Source organism: Sinocyclocheilus anshuiensis, unplaced genomic scaffold (genome assembly GCF_001515605.1).
Source record: "Sinocyclocheilus anshuiensis isolate Anshui unplaced genomic scaffold, SAMN03320099.WGS_v1.1 scaffold281, whole genome shotgun sequence".
NCBI classification, from domain to species: Eukaryota; Metazoa; Chordata; class Actinopteri; order Cypriniformes; family Cyprinidae; genus Sinocyclocheilus; species Sinocyclocheilus anshuiensis.
In genome coordinates, this window is record NW_015540849.1 from 552,152 (window position 1) to 571,485 (window position 19,334).

Here is a 19,334-nt window from a genome sequence, read left to right on the forward strand (position 1 = left end):
CACACACACACACACACACACAGATTATGTTCATAATTTCAGCAGCACTTTCAAACGTTAGCTTGGATTTTGTTATTGTGTTGAATATGCTCTACAAAGTTGATATTTACACAAATGCTTAAAAAAGTTTCCTGTGTTTACTTTCCTTGTCTCTTCTATATATATATATATATATATATATATATATATATATTTTATATTCTCTCATACAGGGTTTTGTTTCCTGTGTTTACTTTCCTTGTCTCTTCTATATATATATATATATATATATATATATATATATACTTTATGTTCTCTAATACAGGGTTTTTCAAACTTGAGTTAACAAACTTCATGAGGTTCTTCAGTGACTGGAAAACTAGCAATTAATTAAATCATAAAAAAGTCTAGAAGTAAATCAAATAAAAATAAAAGAGAACCACAAACATGCAAATGTGTTGTTAAATTATTGAAATATTTACTTAAAATCTCATGGGGGTACTTCAAGTAAATATTCTAGGTCAAAGAGGTTTGGCTGACAAATAAGTTTGGGAATGCCTGCTGTAATATATTTATTGAAATGTACATTGTTCATTCTATGTTGCCAATGGCTGCTAATGTATATCTATGGATCTATTGATCTATCTGTCCTTCGTTTAATCATCAGTCTATCTATCATGGTTGTGGGCAATTGTAATTCCAAGAAATAAGTAAATATATACTAGACTTTTTAAAGTTATTTTTTTTAACTAAATAAGTACAAAAAAAAAAGATTGTGAATGTTAGCTTGACAAATCTTTTTTTTAGAAAATAGTTCAAAAACGTCTCAGGTTACTTATGTAACCATGGTTCCCTGAGTAGGGAACGAGACACTGCGTCCTCTAGGGGTCGCTATGGGGAACGCCTCGTCGTAACCCGTGTCTGAAGCATACATTGAAAAAACACCAACTCGTTGGCCGGCGACAGCCATGATGTCACGATGATGTTAAAGAGAGAACATCATCCTCCGGCGGCCGTTTCTCGTCCGCCGCCGATGAGCACGAGAGGGAAAGCCCCTCTTTATACTCATCGGCCAGGTCCACCTGTGATCCCCACGAGCTCATTCTCCTCCGTGCCTCAGCAGCGGTGGGTCCTGAACCGCGGGAAGCAGATGGCTGCCCCTCTTTACTCGAAAAGGGAGACAAACGAGAACGGAGCTTTTTCATTGAAAAACGCTCGCAGTGCACGCAGATTGCCCCCTCGAGGACATCGCGTGCGTGCTCTTCGCCCAAACAAACAACGCATAGATCGTGTGAGTCATCGGGTGTCAAATAGTGATGACACGGATGCACACACCTTCTAAATGCTCTGCTAGTGCTCGCCATAATGAATAGAGATAGCTCTTACTTTTTCCTTGGAAATGCACGCTTCAAACAGAACAGTCAATGAAGACGAAGAAGAGAATGATGTGTGCTCCCGGCGCCTATTTATACTATAGTTGCACTGGTAGTGACGTCATGGCTGTCGCCGACCAACGAGTTGGTGTTTTTTCAATGTATGCTTCAGACACGGGTCACGACGAGGCGTTCCCCATAGCGACCCCTAGAGGACGCAGTTCGAAGTTCCCATGAAAGGGAACCCTGGAAGATTCAAGATTTTATAGGCTAAGATTTTAGACATGTTTGAAATGCTACCTACAGACATTTGTATTTAATTTATACATTTCATCATATTAAGAAATTAACTTTTGAAGACCAAGGAGGAAGAATATTTTATTTCCCATATTGCATTACCCGTGTAAAATTTCCTTGAATTGCAATTTAGTAAATTCTTCTTCCTGGAATTCACACTCATGAAATTAATCACCCTCACGTTGTTCCAAACCTGCATGATGTTTTCTTTGGAAAAAATAGCATTAGTTCAGGGTTTTTCCCCACCTCTTGCCCAATCAAAATGTTTCTGAACTATTTTCTAGTGCATTAAGGTGTTGTGAGTGTTTTTTAACATACTACTGGGGTTGCTAAGATGTTCTTGGTGGTTGCCAGAGCTCAACAATAAAGATTATTTTCTGCTGGCGAGTTGGGCAAGTACTTAAAATTTTTACTTGCCCTGCACATTTTGACTGTCCCCACTATATATATATATATATATATATATATAAAAAACAATTTCCATTTTTAAGCAATGTATTTTTATATTTGCTGGAAATATTTATATTTTTCAGGGATAATTCATGCAAAAATGAATATGCAGTAATTTACTCCCCCTCATGTCATTCCAAACCTGTATGACATTTCATCAGTTCAATTAAAATTCATCCTCAAAAGGGAACCAATTCTTCTATTCTGAATTTTGCCCAACCCTGCTGTCTTTATTAGAATATTGTTCTAATGAAGCTCTCACACACACACTTGCCTGTCTGACTCAGTGAGCCAGAAAGTGTCTTTTCAGAGGAATTAAAAGTGAAAGGTGAGAATGACGGGCAGGTGTGGAGGTCTGGGGCAGGCTCTGGTCATGACCACTGTTGCAGGACTTTAGAGGTTAACACCGGCGCTACAGAAAGTGAAAGAGACTGGGGTGAGAGCCCTGGATCCTGGTTCCTGTTTGTTAGTTTAGACCCTGCTGTCACACACACACACACACACAAAAATGGTTGTATGCCCCCGGGCCAAACTCCCCAGTTCACGTAAGAGTCAAGAGGCTGAGGAACAGGAGAATGTGGTTTCAGCTGCTTAAAGCCATCAGTGAAGTTTCAGTCTATTAGGCTCAGAAATCACATTCGCTACAGGTCTGGTTGTAGTTAGCCAGAGCCCTGTTTCAGAGTAATGCGCATGTGTGCGTGCACTTCGGTTGTTAATTTGTCTTCAAAGATCTCGTGGATTCATCAAGACTGCGCTGAGATCACTTCATCTCTGGGATTTGCAGCGTGGTGCGTTTGGTCCTCACCCCAAGCCCTGTTAAAGTCTGAGATCACACACTCTGTCAAACACTCACGCTGTCAGACACACCCTGCATGACACTTTGACAGATTAAGACATGAAGAGACTTTTTTTTTAAAATACTACCTGTTGATGATGGGATGAGGTCAATCAATGAATGACTGGGATCAGCCTTTAATCTAGTAGTTACTCATTTCCTTTATCTGATGACATTATCATTGAATGGGGTGTGGAAGATCATTTTGGTAAATTCTTTTCATAACACTTGATGAAACTCCCCTTTTAATAGTGCTTTTAGAACATTTTTATGGCATGTTAACTAGACTTACTGTCAATGTCAAACTTTAGGGAAACCGCTTTGTGAAAACATCATAAATATTCTGCGTGGCAGAAAGTTGGCATGGGATGTGACTTTCAAAGAGATGAATTCAGATTTCCTAGGAAGGTTTGGAAAAAAGCAGCAGGTTCAGGATTTTTCCCCACCTCTCACCCAATTATAATGTACATTTTCTAAAGCATCTTCTAGCACGTTCTGAGGTTAAGGTGTTTTTTAATACATATTACTATGAGGTAGCTCAACAACAATAAGGATTTTTTTTTCTGCTGGCAATTTGGGCCAGTGCTTATACTCTTTACTTGCCCTGCCACCACTTTCACTGGTCCTACTTTAAAATAATTATCAACTTTTATATTCCTATTTAAGTGATAATCTATAAATCTATATCACTTTTTCTTATGTGGAACATAAATGTTTATTTTTAATTATTTATTTTTAATTATTTAAGAAGAAAATCTTTCCAAAAAAGGAAAAACATTAACTTCATAAATTCATAAACACACTTCTGGAAAATGATGAGATATTACATTACTAGGTTGCAGCTTTCACCCCATCTATACTGATGCTTTCAAAAGTATCCGTTTTTTTTTTGTTTTTGTTTTTATTTTTATTTATTTATTTATTTTGCACATTTGACAGTTTTATCTGTTAGCCAGATAGATTACAAGAGCTTTGCAAATGAAGTTTTATTCAACTAAATTTGAATTTTAAAAATGGATATACAAGGTCAATGCACTATTTTGACCTTTGTCTGCGATTTAGGCCTATATGCCAAAACATTTAGAACATGTTTTTGAGAGGCAGAGAGTTTGTGCATCATCTCAAAGATATTTTTGAGTCGCGATCAGTCCTATATATGAGTGACTGCAGGAAAGGAAGGTGCTGTTGACATTTAAGCAGACAGGCCAGGCAGCAGTCTGCACATACACACACACTACTGAACTCTTCACTCCACAGTGTAAATACAAGCGCCCTCATATCCCCCTCTATAGAGTTTATGGGAAAGACAGCGCCAGTAGAGAAGTGTCCAAACAACATGAGTTATCGCCCTGCGGACACTCAGACCGCGAGGAGAGAAGACGCTAAGCAAACACGGCCAAAAATAAAAGACAAACAGGAATAAATCTAACACTGTGAACCTTCAAGGAAGGAGAAAGGAGAAGGATCGAGTGATTTATTGGTGTATTGGTATAGAATTTACAGAGAGAGCAAAGTGAGATCGTTTTGCACGTTTCCCCTGTTTAACCCTGACTGCTGACAGCGATACTCCATGTCCTGTACACCTACAAACAAAAGAGATCAGGACCCGCTCTCACGTCACCGGAGCCATGCCAGACGCAGATAACACCGACGTCAACCCGAGTGTGTGTGAGCGCTTTAAGTGCAGTAATGGAAGCTGAGGAGGAACGGTGTTATGTGGTGCAGCTTGGCAGGCCTGAGGTTGTACAGTGTCAAAGTGATGTAATAATAGTTACCAAGCGATGAAAGAAGTCTGCGTCTCATTTTCTACATCGAGCTAAAGGAAGAGAGAGACATGGAGGGTTCGCTTTGGGTGTATGTGAGTGATATATGAGTGTTGAGAGAGCAAGGGAAAAGAGGAAAGAGAGAAAGAAGAAGAAAAAAAGGAGTAAGTGAGCCAAAAGCTCAAGATTTGACGTGGGCGTTTTTCTGACAGCTATAATTCTCCAGCCTACAGAATTTCATCAACACGAGTTGTGTTAAAGCTCAGCCCGAGGGCCTCAGCCCTTTCAAGTCCCCCGCACTGACAGGTAGATTTATTAGTCCTGAAATTTGTACGGATCACACGTCACTCATGGCAAACTGTCAGAGCAACGCGTCCCTCCGGGGCCCGGCGCCATCACGCTCTGCTTTAGCAGCGACACACACACACACACACACACACACACACGCATGCAGGCCAAAGCACGGCCCTCAAAGACTCTGTTCAACTTAGCACTTAATGTTCACGTCTAAATACACTATTTATTTAATGGCTACGTACTGTGTGATTTCTCTTACAAAGTTTGGGATCAACTGCAGTCATTTCGGATTGCTTCCAGTCTGTTTGCGCTTAGTGTAAATGTTTTGATCCTAATGGTAAATTAGATGTAATTATAAATACTCCTGTGAAATTTGTGGTCTGCGAGCAACAGAGGAGGATTATTAGGTACAGGGTGATGAGCGAAGAAGGAAGAGAGGTGATGGAAACGAGAGGAAAGTGCCTGTGAACTGCAGGATGTGCAGCGTAGCCAGGAAATTTACTCTGGACCTCAGTATGACAGGTCACACATTAGAGCCGAAAGAGCCTGACTTAACATAAAATGAGTAAGGGGGAGAGAATGAGAGAGGGAGAGATATAGAGATTGGCATGTTCTTTTGGCTGCTGCGTAAAACTTCCTTCACCCGAACATCTGGTTCCTATATTTCAGAGTTAATTAGTCATATTGGGGTTGTCTGAAGATAAATTTATCATCGAGAAAAAACACAAGCAATTTGAAAAATGAAAGGAAGTGCGGTGACACACGGCTGACGTTAAAATAAATCATTTCAGTGTGATTAAAAACTTACAGCGCTGATGATAAAGTGAGTGAGAGAGAGCGAGACATGATGGGATTTATGGTCCCTCCATCTCAAGTAAAGCCCCATCTGTATTTCTTAATTATTGGTTCTGCTTTCTCTCTTCTTTTGGCTCTTTTTCTCTCCTCTCTTTTTCTGCCTTTTCCTACGTATCCGTTTGCGTTGATTTGCAGTGTCGTCTTTTGCATGTTGACATGGCTCATTCACGTACAAATGGCTTTCAGTGACTCTATTGCATGTTCTAGATTTAGCGACCGATTGGGAATGACAGTTGGTCATTATGGTGGCATTACTGTAAGAATAAAACATTGGTCCGTTTCGGTCATTTCTGTTTTAGCTGTGTTTGTCGTTCAAAGGCTGGTGACAAACCAAATACGATGTTAATTTGTGTCTCAAGGGGCCTGTGAGATGAACAGAGTGAGGAAAGACATAAGAAGGGAGGAGAGAATATGTCTGTCAGACTGTCTGTTAAGGGAAGAGGCATAATTACGCTCTCAGCAGTGAAGCAAACACACACTCACACACTCTCTGACAGTTTCATTAAAATCTGTCTTCAGCCCTCTTCTCTAGAAAACTAAGGGCTGAGAACCAGAGAGAGAGTAGAAAATGAAAGAAGCAAAAGTAGAGATAAAAAAAGAGAACGTTTTAATCGCTCTTTCTGTTCACACATGAAACTACTTTACATGCTTTTTCATTATCGAGACAGAGCAGCAACACCAAATACCTGCAGATTTAAAGGGATAGTCCTCCCAAAAAATTCTGTGCATACAGTGGAAGTCAATAGGAACCAAAACTGTTTGTTCACCAGCATTCTTCAAAATACCTTCTTTTGTGTTCCACTGAAGAAAGAAACTCATACAGGTTTGGAATGACTTAAGGGTGAGTAAATGATGACAGATTTTTCATTTTTGGGGGAACTATCCCTTTAATGTAACATAAAGATCAGTACTTCAGTAAATACTTTGAAAGTCAGTTCCTATATACGCCTCAGTTTTTGAGAAAAATGGTGATTGAAATCTTTTGAGAAAACATGCCCCAGTAGGCCTTGGCCCATGTCACAATATCAGTTTTTATTTTATTTTTTATTGTATAATATATTAATATATGTAGCCTATAAAAATTGCAATAAGAATGATTATGGGAATGGGTATGTTCGTGTGTCAAATTAAGAAGTTTTAATTTTAATATAGTCCTACTTTGTGACAACTTGCACGTGTCTCTTCTATGTATGAAGCTGTATTTTTTTTTTTAACTATTGTAAGTCTTTCTAACCTTTTAATTCTTTCTAAAATTACTAAAATGAGTAAAACAAACTCTCACTGACTCTGATCTGCAGCAGTGACTTCTTATGGAAAATATTATGCCATTAGTGCCAAAATCTGGTTATAGTGGCAAAGGCCATCGTATCAAAGGAATTCTCGTCTTTTGCTTTCATCACATTCCCCATAAACTTGCAGTGATAGTCTTGATAAGCAAGTGTTTTGAGTTTCTGTGGTTGTGTTGTCAAGCTGCCACGATGAAATGCCCCATGGGTAAAGAGTGTGTGTTTGATATGATCGTGTTTGACATCGCAGTGTGACACACCGCACATTAGTTTGACAAAGCCAGACACTTTAGCTATTCTGTGACACTTGAGTGTGTATGTTTACTGTCTATTTCTCTAGGAGACTGTTTGAGGGTTCAGAATGAATGTAAGTGTTTTTATGAAGCAGACCATTAATAATAGGATAATACGAACAGAAAAGAGAAAACTGTCTCGTAAACAGAACTGTTGTCTCGACTGGCATCAGAGCAATTATATTAGATTGATGCTGCAGGGATTGTAGCTAATTTACAGTGTTACAGTGAGAGTGGGTGTGTGTGACAGAGAACGCGCTATTCTTCACAGAGAAACCAGCTTTTTGAGGTCAAGCCTTTACATATTTCATACACATTCAAACACACATACTTCTCCACAAAGCGGTTTGGTCAGGTTTTGCTTTTCTGGAGAAATTTTTGAAATATTGTCCCTACAACCATAGCAAAACCTGCCCACACACAGATTTTTGAATTGTGTATATATCAGAAGAATATTAATGCATATTCAACTTGTGTGAAACACACCGGTACTTGGAGGTTAGCTAATCAAAACAGAGGCCATTTATATACAACCGTCTTAAAGGTACAGAAGCAAAAACAGCCTGTGTAACTTTAATAGTCAGAGAGAGGACAGAAAATGGTTATATAAATCACTTTTTCCCATTTTATTCAGTTAGCATGCACTTAGCATCCAAAGTGACTAACAGATGAGGGGAAAATACAAGTAGTTTATTATACAGAAGCCAACCGTATTAGCAGCACTAATACAAGAGTAAACCAGAAGTTTTGCTGCCACAGGAAAACTGAATTACATTATATGTAGACTTCAGGTAGAAATGAAAATGCAGCAACAATGTGGAGTATCTTAGCGAAACAGCTAATGCTAATGTCAACCAGTGAGTTATTAGACTGAACTCTCAGCCTCATGAAAAACAGCTAATACACACAAACAGTTACAGATGACCCTGTGTGGTTGTCTGATTGATTTTCTTTTAAGTCATCAGAATGGAATAACTCTTATTGTTAGACAACCTTTAGAGTAGACAAACTTAAGACTCCATTCTTCTCTCTGAGGGAATCCAGCTTGAAATATTAGACCTTCGCTCCTGTTTTTTTTCTCTGTTCTTTTTGTCTTCTACTCTCTCCTCCCATCTCTGCTGAAGGATAATTTACTGCACCTTCAGCTGTTGGAATGTATTTGTAGTTGTGTATAATGGAGGTCATCTATCCTGCCTGTCAGCAGCGGGAAACACTTTTCTGACCGCAGAGGGGAGAGCTATGTGACGTTCAGATCGCTCAGATCAGGGGAACTGTTTCTGTGGCCAAATAAAGTTTGTGTGCGTGTGTGTTTTGGAGACGGGTGGGACTTTGTGGGTGTCAGAGTTTGAAAGACTGATTTTGTGAGGCAGCCTGTTTTCTGAATGAGTGCACCTCCAACTCTACATGACCTTTACACTACAAAGATTCAGTGTTACTTCTTAGGAATTAATGCTTAGTTGGTACTTGTAAGAGTGAATGTCATCCTTTTTATCGCTACATTCTGTATCATCGCATACACTACTGTTCAAAAGATTGGTGTTGGTAAGATTTTTTTTTTTTATGTGTTTGGAAGAAGTCTCTTATGCTCACTATGGCTGCATTTATTTGATAAAAACGCAGAAGAAACTGTTATATTATTAAAAATGTAAATAAATTGCCATTATTCCAGTCTTCAGAAATCAATCTAATATGATTCAAATGAAATTAGAATGACATTAGAAAAGCATTTCTTATTATTATCAATGCTGAAAACAGTTGTGCTACTTAATATTTATGTGGAAATCATGATTATGATTTTTTTCCAGAATCTTTGATGAATGGAAAGGTTCAACAATATATAACAATGTAAAATCTTCACTGTCACTTTTGATCAATTTAACGCATCCCAACTACACCATCACTCAAACTCCAAAGAACTTAATTCTGATTGATTTGATATCTGTTTTTACACTCTGTTTTCTGAGTTGAACCATTGATCATAGTCTTTAGAAACCCATCTGTTTTGATAAAATAAATAGCCACTGTGTTTTGTGCATGGCAGAACATCCCCACACATTTCAAATTCAACACTGTCTGTTACTCATTAAAAAATGTCAGTTCGACCTTTGTGAGTATTGCTTACAAATTAATTGGATTAATTTGCATAAATTTCAATAATTAAATCTTTTTGTTGCTTGTAGTATCACTCTGTATTCCCTATACAGCATGCAGGGGAAATTAAGTACATGAAACAGATCATGTGTTTTGTGTTGCATGCAGTGTATAATGCGAGTCTGTATATTTTGAGCAACTACATTTGGATTACTAAGATGAGACAATATTATAACATCCACTGAACCACTGTTTTCTCATCTTGCAGACCTCTTGATCTATATGCTTAAATGCTTGAAATTTGGACAATGGACACTGTAACCACACCATCTGGCTGCAGAAATCATTCAAATCCAGTGCTATATAAAATATCTTTGTCTTCTAAAAGTTTTTAATGCATTAATTAAAAAAAAAAAAAACATTTAAATTGCAAGTATTCCGTTATATTGTGTAGATTTTTACTAGTGTCGGATTTGGGCTCTTAAAGGTGCACTAAGCGATTTATGCAAAATTATGTTGATATTTGAAAGCGCTCTCATCTATCATTACAAGACATGCCCCTTACTGCTGATTGGCTACAAGTGTGTTTTGGGACTCGGTCCGACACTGTGGTCAAAAGCATTATGCAAAAATTGCTTAGTGCACCTTTAAGGGGGTTTTGTATTGTTGCAGTGTCAGAACTGTAAGTAAAGAAACAAAGTGTATTATTTTTCTATGTTACCTGCACCAAGATATCCCATTCATTTGTCAGCAACAGTCCACCAGATGATGTAAAATGCATCATCAGGTGAACTTATAACAGATCCAGGTCTTTTGTGAAAATTATAGATTTTACTTCCGCATTTTTATATCCCTGCTCATAGACAGTCTAATCGAGCTCAGTGCATTATGGGTGTTGAAGTTTTCTTACTTTTTTTTTGCCACAGCCCTTTTTCTTTGTTTTCTCTAGTTATGTAGCACTGTCTTAGACAGCCAATTTGAATTAAAACCCCTTTTTGCCAGCAGTGAATTACCCCTTTAAAAGTGTGGCCTTTCTAAGAGACAAAGTGATTAACTTTTTTCTTTTTATATGATTAAAATATGATTGTTTTTGTCACTGCATACTTCACATACTTCCATCCATTTACTTTATATAATAGATGAATGACTTCACTATTATTCTAAAATGTGACCCTGGACCACAAAACCAGTCAATTTTTTCGAAATTGAGATTTATACATCACCTGAAAGCTGAATAAATAAGCTTTCCATTGATGTATGTTTGTTAGGATATAGGACAATATTTGGCCGAGATACAACTATTTGAATATCTCTGAGGGTGCCAAAAAATTCCAAATATTGAGAAAATCGCCTTTAAAGCTGACCAAATGAAGTTCTTTGCAAAGCATATTACTAATCAAAAATTAAGTTTTTATATATTTACAGTAGGAAATTTACAAAATATCTTCATGGAACATGCTCTTTACTTAATATCCTAATGATTTTTGGCATAAAAGAAAAATCGATAATTTTGACCCATACAATGTATTTTTGGCTATTGCTACAAATATACCCGTGGTATACTTAAGACTGGTTTTGTGGTCCAGGGTCACAAATATGGAAAATAGTAATAATAAATTATGAGTAGGTGTGTCCAAACCAATTTCTGCATATTTATCAAATTATTTTACCTTTCATTTATCAATACTTTTCAAATTAAGTTTGAGTATTGCTATGTTCAAAAAGGACACAACTTTTCATAGAATCCTACTTTTTCACTGTGTAATTTCAATGTGTGATGATGACCCATCTTGATCAGGGAGACAGGAATCACTCTTGCATTCACTCGTACCACATAAGCTCCACACTGCACGGTAAAGGGACGTCTGGAAATGAGTACATTTCTTCTACTTTTCCTTTTTTTGGTGGAGGGAACAAAATGTCAGAGACTAACGGCTTTGAGAGATTCCAGTGCTGTGAAAAGTCAGCCCGAAGAAAGTGTGTCATTTATCATGGGAGAGAGAGTGAGTGAGAGAGAGACGGAGAGGATAAACACAACATTCACAGTGGACGACTCTTCCCATACATGGCCAGGCTCTCCAAAACACCTGTTAGCACAACATTAGTCCATCCAGCACCTGCATCCCCTCAGTCACTCCCTGTGGAGGAGGAGACAATCTGATGTACACACTGAACAATAAACACCACATAACACCTTTTAAGGACATGTTCTTTGCTTATCTGTCTTGTTTCTAAAGTGCATAATTAACAGTAAAATTTGAAGTGATTTTAAACAGTTTCTCCTAGTTCAAGTCTATTTGAGATGCCTTTTCAAAGAGAGAAAAAACATTTAGGGCAGGATTTCATTCCATTGGGAATGGATTGGATTCCTTGGATTGCGAAAAGTGAGCATTCCCTGTTATAATGGAGCCTTTGTTTTATTTTTGAATATATATATATATATATATATAGCTTATATTTCATTACAAGTCTGTTTTCAGCTCTGTCAGCCATTCTGCTTTTCTGCATGGGTAAAATTTGGATCATACACGGCCCCCTGCCCCCTCTCAGTAAGGCCAGTGTAGGGGGTAGGATTAACGAGTGATTAATTGATGTCATGGCTGTGGATAGACAGTAAAAAGCACTGGGGTCCTGGAGGCTGTGTCAGTGTGACTCATTAATGGCCTTGCTGGCCTGGCCTGAGCTCTGTATTACATTAGAGCTGGTGAGTGAGTGAGGGAGAGAGAATGACAAAACTAATTACAGTGATGTAGTGGCTTTGTTGCACATTGCACATTGCACATTGCCACAGAGTGTTGCAACTGCACACACATGTGTGTGCACGCACACATGAACCCCCCCCAAAAAATGCGAGTGTATTTTATTCACATGAACCAGACTTTTGAAAACGGCACACTTCAGCTCCCTCGCACATGTGCTGCGCGTAATGCAGATGGATTGGTTAAGCAGTCACAGCCTGTGATGACACTGGTGTTATATCTTTCTTTTGGGTCCAGATGTTCGATCTGTCTTAGGGTACAGCAGGATTTTTGCACTCAGACATGGCCTATTCATTAGGCAACAATCAGACAGTAGGATCTGGAACAAAGAAGAAGGAGAAAAAGAATAAGAAAATGCATCAGTAATGGGTAAGAATTTTTCCAAATTGGTCTCATCTGCTGGAGTGTGATTCTGGATCACTGACTTCAAGTAATGATTCACACTAAGTTTACTACATTAGTTAACACTTTGCTTTGACTCATCGAGGACCTGAGGCTTAACAGAACTACAAACAACACAAAAGTATATATTATTAACAATTTGATATTTAATTACTCATATGTTTGACAGTTTTTTTGCACTAAAAATTGTTCACAGTTCCAAAGTTATGTCTCTGAAAAGTTAGCTAAATGGATTGTTTGGTATTGGAGCAATTAAATAATAATCAGTATTTTTGCCCAAGTTATAGTTCACCCAAAAATAACATTTCTGTCATCATTTACTCACCTTAAAGTTATTCCAAACCTTTATGAGTTTGTTTTTTCTGTTGAACATAAACTGAGACATTTTGGAAAATGTGGGTAACCAAACTGGTCTTCATTTACTTCCGTAGTTTGGAAAAAATACTATGTAAGTTACTGGGGAACAAAAACAGTTCGGTCACTCAAATTCTCCAAAATATCTTCTTTTGTGTTCAGAAATTGATACAGGTTTGGAAATTGATACAGAATTGATACTCAATTTTGATATTGAGTAAATTTTTGGGTGAGCTATCCCTTTAAAGTCAAGATGAAACAGAAGTAGCAACAGATCTCTTTTGTTTTGTGCACTGTACATGTGAGTGAAACTGATTATGAAAAAGAAAAACAATGTAAGGTGGAAACTTCTATCCATCAGTTGTTGATTGAATGGAGACAGATCAGACTATGAGCTTGCATGGTTTAAGTGGACTAAATAATTGGAGAAGTCTGGCAAACATCACCAGAGAGAAATCTATCATTGCATGGATGAATTGTTCACAATAAAATCAATTTAGAAAACAGATAGGGTGACTTTCCATTTCATGCTTACTTTAGTTATTTATTCTAAACCCCTAACCTAGGCATTCGGTATGTATAACTTGGATGTAAACAAAACATTATAGAGATATCTGGGTGAGCTCTTTAACTTGGCCTGGTAAGCAATCATTGGCAGCATCCTAGCAATCACAGAGTAATGCCTTTCCATGCACTTACAATAAGTGCAGACTGCATAGCAACGTCCTGTTGACTTACTAAAACACACTAGAACTGTGCACATGCAAGCAGCACTCATGTTTGAATATTTTTTATGTATAAAAATTGGGCTTGGATAAAATAGACATTTAGATAAACAGATATTGTTTGAAACTAGATCACACCCTAAAACAATAGACGAATGAAGGACAAAAACAGACATCCTATACTGAAGGGAGTTTGGCTCTGTTTCTGACCCATAGTAAAACTCCAACTGAGTACGGGGGGATTCTGTCACTGTTTCTAATGTGTCGTGACGTTGATTACAGGCCCCAGATGCGGCCTACTATGACTACAGCTACAGCCCGCAGAGAGAGACGCTGTGAAAGAGTACTAGGATGTAGAGGTCAGCGTGTAGAGAGGGTCAAGAGGCAGACCTGGAGCAGTAGGTTAATCACAATGCTCATAGGAAAAAGCCAGCGTCACCAATAGCATTTAGCCTTTATGTCTCTGCTAACATTACCCCTCTGTGGTTGCTCATACACACAGTGTCACCTCTGACATTGTGAGGAATTTTTTCCATCTCATCCTGCTGGTGTTTGTGAGGCTGGAACAGCTGTGGACTTCAAGTCAAGCATTGTTCTTCATTAGGTTAATAACACTGCCTCAAGAACTGGGTCATCAACAATGATCACTTATGGTGTCACTCATTCCCTGTTATTTCTCTCTAATTAAAACATGTAAAAATGATAACTACTGGGGAATCAGTTTATGTTTTAGTATTGTTTTCAATCATTCTTAGAACTGGCTTGAAATTAGAAATGGCAAACATTCATACAATGTTATAAGATATGAGTGAGATGTTTTTATGGGTAATTGGTATTCTCTGACATGTTGGAAAGTGCCATGTTGTATTTTATATCATGTTATATCAATAAGACATTTTTATTATTCCTATTTGGGGTGGGTGGTATACCAGTAGACATGATTAACCAGTAAAAATTTGTCAACTGATAAGAGATTTTGGACTATCATCTCTATCGCGGTTACACGCTCACGTGACATTGCTGTGCCTCGTAGTCACGAAAACTTATCATTTGCGCACATTTTTAAGCATTGCGATTTAAAAACAAGTAATTGAAGAAGGTGCTCATAGGGCGCGGGTTATTTTTGCTGCTTTATAGAACTTTAATGGTTAAATACACTTGTATGTGTCAAAATTCCCGTCTTTGCAAGTATCCTCGTAAACACAGTAATTTAGGTCTTAAGTGAAAGCAAACAGCTGAGAAATAAAACATGTAACAGTATGTTGGATCCGGGCAGCTCTCAGTCTAACATGCCTGCTGTCTGTCATTCGTGTTAATCAAACAATAGACGAGAGAAAATCTCTCACTACTCTTGACTAATTTACACAGTGAAGAATATGCAGTGTTTTTATACATTTGATTAAATTACTGTGAAATAAAATTACTCATATCTTGATACAAGATTTTGGTCATATTGCCCACCCCTACTATTAGTAGTAGTAATAATAAGAGCAACGGCAATTTCTTATTAATATAACACAACATAACATGGCACTTTCCAATCAGAAAAAAATGTTTTATAATATCAAATCCAATTTTGAGTCAGCACTACATCTGTTTTACAATGTTATATTAGAACTATGCGTGCCACGTAAGTGCTGTATTCATAATATAGCCATTTCAGCCATTATCATCAGTATGCACTATTATAATCTATTGGTATTAAAGACGATATAAAAGGGAAGCAGCGCTGAATCTTTCTGTGCTATTATCTGCTCAAGACTGTTCCATGTTTCAGAGCCCTGCTAACATTTCATCCTTTTTTAAAGGCCTTTAGTGAGCATCTGAGCACATTAATACAATTAATCCCAGTGTAAGGGGACATGTGGCCACTCATGATCATTGAGCTTTGCTACATTAATAGTAAAACTAATTATTTCATGACGGTAGATGGCTAACGACCTGCAGCGCACCCAGAGGACGGGCTCATGATAAATGGTCTCATTTACCCTTATAAGGACGCAATCATTTAACACAAGGCAAGAATCTCTGCAAGCATTTAATCCTGTTTAATGGTTAGGCTGAGAGAGAAAGCGAGAAGCCGACGAGAAGAGAAAATAGATCTACATGAGAAATTGGGATTGTGTCTGTGTGTTTGTGACAGACAAAGAAAGAGGATAGTAGGAGGGGGTAAAATCACAAATGAACTTAACAGTTAATCAGAGAGGAGAAATGGTTGCTGGGTTTATGTCCTCCTAATTAGAAATAGCTCAGATCTATCCTCTTGCCGCAAGTGCCTTGTTAACGACTGTTTCACTAACGAGCTTAGCTCAGTGGCAGTTACGCAGATAAAAACCCTTCCTGATTGATCTGAGCGGCCTTCTGAAATTTGTTTCACTCCAGCGTATTGATTTAATTCTGTTGCTTGAAAAGCTCTAATTAATAATGATAATAAAAGTGTCCCAGCTCGTTAACATCAGCTGGTGTTTTTTTTTCCCTCCTGCACTTTCTTCTTTTATCTGCTCTTGCTCTCTCTCTCTCTCTAATCTTTAAGGTCTGCTGGTGAGATGTTTTCTCTCCTGTTGTGTCTCTCATGTTTAATCAATGGAGAGCTGCGTGGGTGATTATGAGAGGCCCTTTAGTTCTCTGAAAATATGCAAGTGATAGCGAATTTTAGAAAGAAAAAATCAATTTAGCTGCCTCAAATATTTGATCTGTTTCTACATCAGAAAAGATCTTGAGATTTCTAGTACCTGTTGAAGCAGCAACCTCAGGACAACCGCTGAAAACACAAGAAGACAAAAGTGTTTTTGTCAGCGAAAAGACAGAAATGTTAGGGTTTCACTTTCTTTTGTTCCAATCAAAGTAAAGTGGTGTAATTTGCCACGAAATGCATCACATTTCTTATTTATTTGTGATAGTGTAGTTGTTTGTCCAGTTGCTTGGAATTTGTTTCTTATTCTTATTTAATCGCTGACTGTTTACTTGTCTTCAGTGAGCTTGAGTTTTATTTTTTTAATTTAGGCTAGTATTAATTTTTTGTGATATTGACACTGGTGACTAGAATTCAAACATTTCTATGGTATCGAAAATGTTGATATCATAAAGACCTTATTTAAAGCAAAAATAACTATGTTAACGACTGTTTCACTAACGAGCTTAGCTCAGTGGCAGTTACGCAGATAAAAACCCTTCCTGATTGATCTGAGCGGCCTTCTGAAATTTGTTTCACTCCAGCGTATTGATTTAATTCTGTTGCTTGAAAAGCTCTAATTAATAATGATAATAAAAGTGTCCCAGCTCGTTAACATCAGCTGGTGTTTTTTTTTCCCTCCTGCACTTTCTTCTTTTATCTGCTCTTGCTCTCTCTCTCTCTCTAATCTTTAAGGTCTGCTGGTGAGATGTTTTCTCTCCTGTTGTGTCTCTTGGGTTTAATCAATGGAGAGCTGTGTGGGTGACTATGAGAGGCCCTTTGGTTCTTTGAAAATACGTAAGTGATAGCGAATTTTAGAAAGAAAAATCAATTTAGCTGGCTCAAATATTTGATGTGTTTCTACATCAGACAAGATCTTCAGATTTCTAGTACCTGTTGAAGCAGCAGCCTCGGGACAACCACCGAGAACACAACAAGACAGAAGTGTTTTTGTCAGCGAAAAGACAGAAATGTTGAGATTTCACTTTCTTTTGTTCCAATCAAAGTAAAGTGGTGTAATTTGCCACGAAATGCATCTGATTTCATGCTTCTGTCTCTAGTGTTATTTTAATATAATTTTTATTAAAAGTTAGATTTTTATTTTCAGTTTGCAGTTTTAGTTTCAATTTTAAATAATTTTGTTATGTCATTTGTTTAATATGTTTGTCATTTTTGTTTAATATGTCTATATTATTTTTTACATCAGAATCAGAAAGATCATTATTGCCAAGTGTTTACACACAAGGAATTTGTCTTGGTGACAGGAGCTTCTAGTGCAGAAAGTACAGACATAGTGCAGACATGCATATAATTTAAGGTAATAAAATTAAATATAACACTAATAATAAAGAGAACAGACACCAAATAAAAAATAACTATGCGGTAATTGAAATATAGAGGAAAAAACATCAAGTTAAACTAAATGAAAATAATTAGTTCCTCAGCAACTTGCTTCAAATATAATAAGTTTACATTTATATGTATTTATATATTTAAGTTAATGTTTGTTTGACTTCAAGTAACAAAAACGCTTTACAATGGTTTTAGTTTTACTTTAGTTTTATTTGACTACAATAACCTTGTCTCTCTGTATTTTTACTTCTCACTTCTCAAACGGCTCTCTTTTTCCACACCTGTGCCCTCCCTCTTTTCCTTCTCGGCCCAGCGCGGGGGCGGGAGCGGGGGCTGCGTGGAGGCGTTGGGGGCTACTGATGAAGATAAAGCTGTCTGGCTGTGTCACAAGGGGCTGTTCCACCACATTCTGACTGAGGGAGGAGATGGAGAGCGAATGAAAAAGTGAGAAAGAGTGCCTAATCCATCACAGGAAGGGAGGACTGACACAACAAAAGACAGAGTGCGGAGCAAGGCTTTTTGGCGGCTAGGGCCGAGGCAACTTCGACAATATTTTTTGGCGCCTGTCAGGCTGTCTAATAAAGCAGAGCTGGAATATGAACTATCTCTCACTGCTGTAATACGCCTCATAAATCAGATTTAATTACGCAGTGTGGGGACAGGCAGTGGGAGCCCTGGCTGGATTTATGGGGCCTTGACTTGGCATCTTAACAACTTTGAGCTTTTAATATCATTACACTGTCATCTATTTTGCCTCCTGCCACAGAGCACGCCCAAACTCCCTGTGTAACAGCACATTTTTTTTCTCACAGAGCCATCTTTTTTTCTTCGCTCTCTCTTTTTTCACCCTGAGAAAAGTGTGTTGACACCACGTAGAAGCAGCCGTTATGCCAGGTGCACATGCCTACAGGTCAGCACATTTCCACCCGGAATCTGTCCGTCCATCCGCTCAAGATTTCACTCATCTTTTCCTCTTTCCTTCCTCGTGCTTTTTGCGTCATTGTCCTCCTTTCGGCACCAACTCCTTTCCTTCGCTGACCTCCGTTTCCTCCCTTTGCTTAATCTCCTTCGAGCCTTTCTCACCGGGCCATTTGTCTTGCCCATTCTTCCTCGTCTGCGGCGCGAGCCTTTTGACAGGACAATAAGAGAAGCAGAAGACAAAGAGGAAGGAGAAGGAGAAGAAGAAAGGGGGCATAAAAAATGAGCGCGGAGTGAAAGCAGAACCCTCTGCTATCCTCTTCCTTGTCTTACTAATGGCCCCTAGAGCAGCGTTCCACATAGCGCACAGACGCTCGTGACGTTAGCCATCTTGTTAATGCTAGCCTCTAAATGCCTGCGCGAGCTCGGTGACAGTGACATATTAGTTTTGCAGCCCTGCGTAATCTGATATTTCAAAGCATGCTGCTGCACTAAAGATTTGATTAATGCTGTTCCATTTGGGCTCAGTAATTGGCCGAGACTAGAGTGGAGAGAGAGGGAGAAAGCGAGTTAGCCGGTGAGAGAGAGCCGTATAGAGAGAGTGTTAATGAGAGAGAGGGTTAATTAAGCTTC

General features: G+C 38.2%; 1 long non-coding RNA gene across 1 annotated transcript in view; it reads left to right on the forward strand.

Moving 5' to 3' along the window:
- Positions 1-18,464, forward strand: part of LOC107687686 (uncharacterized) — a 61,791-nt gene extending 43,327 nt beyond the window's left edge. The window contains exons 2-3 of the long non-coding RNA XR_001634156.1: positions 17,127-17,228; positions 18,097-18,464. This is a non-coding gene — a long non-coding RNA (uncharacterized LOC107687686). The remainder of the gene's footprint in view (positions 1-17,126; positions 17,229-18,096) is intronic.
- Positions 18,465-19,334: the final 870 nt, after the last annotated feature.